Below are 5,401 nucleotides of genomic sequence, written 5' to 3' on the forward strand. Positions count from 1 at the left end.
AGTGGTGTGGACACAAGGGAGGAACATCAAGCACTGCCAAGCTGGAGCCAGCACAATGGAGGGAAAAGTGTGCTAAATTTGAAAAAAAGAAAACCCATGGAGCATTCTAACAAAAAAATCTTCAAAGGATGCTACAGGTATAATATGGCTAATTACACTTATATCCAGGAAGAGGGAATGAAAGAGCTGTTAAGTCAAGATAACTAGATTTCTGAAAAGCAGAACACAATTGCAGGTTGTTGTCCTCCCAGCTGGCAGAAGCCTTAAGTTAATTAACACACTAAGACTCAACATGTGTATACAACTTGGCACTTTTAATTTTCCAGATGCTTTACAGACATTCACCAAGGACACCACATGACAGTCCTTTGTGATAGGCAAGGATCATTTTCTCTATTTGTACATGAAGACACAAAGATATTATTTCCTGAAGGTCAGCAAAGGAGGCAGTGCCAAAGGTAGCATTAGTCTTTGGAAACAGAATTTAGGCTCTTGGGCAGTAGTGAGCAATTTGGGGCTGGAGTGCCACTTAGGGAGCTTTGATGAGTTGTTGTGGGCTGACTCAGCACCACCTCCCAGCCCACATTTCACCAAAACTTCCTAAATGACTTTGCCCTTCCTAAATGACTGGCCTGGGACCCCATAGGCAGGGTGTGCTTGGCCAGATAGGATGGGACTGTGGGCAGGGCCAGGATCATGGGGTGGTTACAGAGTAGGGCCAGGGGCAGAGCTGCAATCCACTCCCAGCATGCTCCTGCCCCTGGATCTAGTGCCCGTTGCAGGGATGTGCAGGGAATGGATTGTAGCTCTGCCTCAGGGCCTCAGCCCTGTGCTAATCACTACTCCATGATCCCATTCCCTCACCTCCTGAGGCCCCATCCCATCCACCAGGCCAAGCAGCCCTGCCCACACAGGTCTCAGGCTGGTCTCCATGGAGATCCCACCAGCCAACTGGTTCTTCTGGCAACCCTGATAGTGGGTGCATGGCAGATGGCCCCAGGTGCCTGGGCAGCAACACTGGCAGTAGCATCTGGAAGGAGTTGCTACCGCTGGGCTGCTGGGAAGTGGAGTCTGGCTGCTGTGCTGTCCCAGACCTGCTGAGTGCAAGGACCAGCTGGATAGCCGACAGCCCGGGCTGCCCTCACCCCCACCATGCCTGGACCAGGTGTGGCCAAGGGACCCACTGGAAGCCAAATAAAATCCCTTGATGGCTTGGATCCAGCCCTTGGTCAATATTTTGCCCACCGCTGCTCTTGGGAGTGATACTAAGACCTCTAGTGCAAGGCAGTAGTGTCTGTATTGAAGACACCTCCCTGGGCACAGCTGTGTGTAATCAGCTAAATGTACCCTCACACTAGTGGAATAGTGATAACCCTGCCTAGAGCCTCATCCTGGACTCACCTGCCTTTTCTATAGGTCTTCATCTGGGCTAAACATCCAGTATCTGGTTCTGGGATTGGTGAATCTAAGTGCACACCTTTCATCGGCTGCAAAGTGAATGGTAAGGGCTCAAATGGACAGAAGATTCTTAATATGGATCAACGGGCACTAAACTCCAGATGCCTGACAGAGCATCCTCTTTGGACAATGACAGGAGCCACATAGCTGAGTTAGCAGGCACAACAGGGCAGATGCTGCACCCTCCAGCTGCCGAACCTCATCTCTGCTGGGTAAAGGTTGCGGTGCCTCACAGAGTTCATCCTGCTATTCCACACCAGAGGTTGCATATTAAACTATTTTGCATGGATAATTTACTAGTACTAAGTTTCCTTCCTCCCAATACTTCACCATCATCATCCACTAACTCTTCACCAAAAGACTCATGGCGAGAGCTTCCTAGATTGTGCTGACAGGCCTGAGAAGCTGGAAGCCGGTAGCCAACAATTTCCACATGAGCAGCCTAGGTGTGATGGTTGCATGACTCTTGCTTGGTGATGGGAACATGAGGTCTTACTCAGGCAACCAGGCAGTGCTATTTAGGGAGGCCCCTATAAAAGTTGAAATAAAAAAGGTTCGCCTCTCACCAACATCTGGCTAGTTTCCCAGGATCAGCAGGATCTTCTTTTTAAGCGGGAGAAACAATAACAGAAATGGACAGAAACTGACAGTTGGATGCTGGAATGTTTGTACACTACTTGACTCAGAAGAAAATTTAGTTTGCAGAAGAACTGCATTAGTAGCAAAAGAGCTACACAGGTATCAAACAGATACCGCTGCCTTATCCGAAACTAGTCTACCTGACAGAAGCATGCTTAGAGAAAAAGAATACACTTTCTACTGGTCAGGTTACAAGGCAGTCCAAACCACCAACCTACATGGGGTAGGACTTGCAATAGCAAACTCCATTGCTAATAAACTACCACGGCAGCCTGTGTCCATATCTGAGTGCCTAATGACACTGCAAATACTACTGTCCCACAATGACTTTCTGGCAATAAGAAGTGCCCACCCCCTAACACTACTTGCTGCCAAAGAAATGAAGACTCAGTTCTACAACCAGCTGAGTGACACCCTAAGAAACATACCCAACAATGATAAAATCCTACTACTCGGTGATTTCAATGCACACATTGGAAATGACAACACCACCTGGAACAGAGTCATGGGGAAATTTGGATGTGGGTCTTTAAACACAAACAGAGAATTACACCTAACACCTTGCACAGAGTTTGACCTTGCTGTTACAAATATCTTTTTCAATATGGCAGAAAAGTGGTTCTACTCTTTGCAACCCCCTCTGTCAAAATGATAGCACCGTCTAGACTACGTCATCATTTGTTGCAATGACTTGAGGGATGTTTACAGTACTAGGGCTATGCAAGGTGCAGAATGCTTTAGGAATCACCAGCTTATTCGTACTCAAATGAACATCAGGATTCACACTCCTAGGCAGAAGGTTACTCCAAACCCAAACTAATGTGTTGTTTCAAAACTTTGCATGGAAGAGGGGAGAACTCAGTTAACAACTTCCACTCATGCCACACTATCAAACTGTGCCAATGCAAGAGCAAGCAGAAAGGTGGGGTGCCTTTTGAACTGCAGTGCAATCAGCAGCTAAGAAAGTCTTAGGTGTCCCAACTTGACAAGATGTGGACTGTTTTGATGCAAATGACAACAATATTCAAACATTGTGGCCCATCAAGCCATGAACCAAGTTAAACAGAACAGCCCCCTATCTCTCTTGTGGCTATAGAAGCCTTCAAGAAATCAAAATCTGAAGTGCAAAGAGCTGTGGGAGACGGAGGACACTTGGTGAATAAACAAAGCAACAGAACTACAAGCTCCTACTGATACTAATAAAACCTGCATTTTTTTTCAGGAGTTAAAATGCATTTATGGACCGGGAAGAGCCAATACCTGTCCAATCCTGGCCCTCATGGCACCACCCTGCTGACTGAGCACAGTATATTAGAAAGATGGAAAGAACATTTTGCGATCCTCTTCAATCATCATGAGTCAAGTGCAAATGATCAAATAGACTCAACTAAGCAAAGACGAGTTCAATATGAACTTGAAGATCCACCAAATCTGGAGGAGATTAAGAATGCACTTATGGAAACGGCAAATGGAAAGGCAGCTTGAGCTGATGAAATCCCAGGTGAAGTGCTTAAATACGGTAGTCCTGCACCCTACAAAGCTTTGCTAGACCTATTTACTTTCTACTGGGAAAATGAGGGTTTATCCCAGGATTTCAGAGATGCCAAAATCGTAACAAATCGACAAGAAAGTGCAAAGGAGACAGACATGAATGTGGCAATTATCATTGCATTTTGCTCCTCTCCATCGCTGACGTACTCCCTGAATCCGTGTGGTTTTCATTCATCACGCAGCACTGCCAACATAGTTACTCTATGCCAGTTACAGCAGAAAGTTGCCAAACAACAAATACTCCCGTACATTGCATTTGTCAACTTTAGTATGGCATCTGACTCTGTTGAACACTCTGCTCTCTGGTGCCTTCTTGCAAAGTTCGGCTGCCCAGACAAACTAATACACCTCATATGCTACTTCCATGACAACATGCAGGCCCATGTATCAGTGGGTGCTGACTCATCTGCTGCCTTTCCTGTAGCTCATAGGGTCAAACAGGGCTGCGTGCTTGCCCCTGCATTATTTACTCTGTTCTTGGCTGGAGTGCCAGAAGTTGCTGCACATACTACCACTAGTGGTATCACCCTAACAACACAATTTGATGGCAGACTTCTAAACCTCTGCCAATTCAAGGCTAAATGCAAATCCCAACAAAGTAAAGTAAGATATACTGCATGCTGATGACTCAGCATTTGCCACCCTTTCTGAGAATGACCTGTAACTTTTACTGAATTCCTCTGCCCATTCTTGGCCTCCATTAACGTAAAGAAAACCAGAGTCCCGTACCAACCATCTCCTGGCGTAGACCTATCACCTCCATCACCACCAAAAATAAAACTGAATGGCAGCCAATTAAACAACATCAAGTCCTTTTGCTTCCTAGGTAGCACAGTTACTGATGATACCAGTATTGACAAGGAGCTTTCAGCATGCTTAAAGTCAGCTGCCTCAGCTTTCAGTTGCTGACAAAAAAGACAATGGACGAGATGGGGGGTCAAAGTGTCTACAAAATGCCAAGTTTACAGTTCTGTTTTGCTCCCTTGTCTCCTATACTTGTTAGAGAACTGTCCCTTTTATGATGACTGAATCGAAAAACTTAACTGCTTGCAACAGTGCCACCTACGCAGCATAATGGGAATGAAATGGTCTGACAAAATCACCGACAACGAAGTACTATGACTGGCAGCCATGCCAAGTGTGGAAGCCACACTAGCACAGAGGCAAACGACCTGGGTCGGCCACATCATACGTATGGACAACAATTGACTGCCTAAGAGAGTCCTGTATGGTGAATCTGAAAAAGGCAGTTAGCAAGGTTGGCCATCCCAAGCTCTGCTACCAGGACTGCATTAAGTGGCATATACAGTCTGTCAAGCTGGAATTCATGTCCTGGAAGGATATGGCCCATGACAGGCAAGCTTGGGACTGACTCTGCTATGAAGGAAGCAGAATGAGCAACAGACCATCATCGCGCTTCCTTGGCCGACAGGAGGGGGGAACGTGGACACCAACCTGCCCTGGCACGTTTCCTAAACCCCTTATGTGGAAACTGATTTGCAGTATCAGTAGTAGTCAGACCCAATGCGAGTGGCAGTCATCATCACGCCGCACCCTCACATCTGGCCACGGGTCTTATTTCGGGGCCATTACTTGTGCCAAAGCCCTGCAAACCAGCCCAGGAAAGATCTGCCCCGGACGCTGCAGAAACCAAGGGACTCCGCATCCGCGCGCCGGGGCGCGGAGCGGGGCTCGGCGGTGGAGAACCCGGCTGCGCAGGGCGGGAGGCAGCCCCGGGCGAGGCCTGCAGCGG

This window comes from Gavialis gangeticus, unplaced genomic scaffold (assembly GCF_001723915.1).
Source record: "Gavialis gangeticus isolate Ggan-Ray unplaced genomic scaffold, GavGan_comp1, whole genome shotgun sequence".
NCBI classification, from domain to species: domain Eukaryota; kingdom Metazoa; phylum Chordata; order Crocodylia; family Gavialidae; genus Gavialis; species Gavialis gangeticus.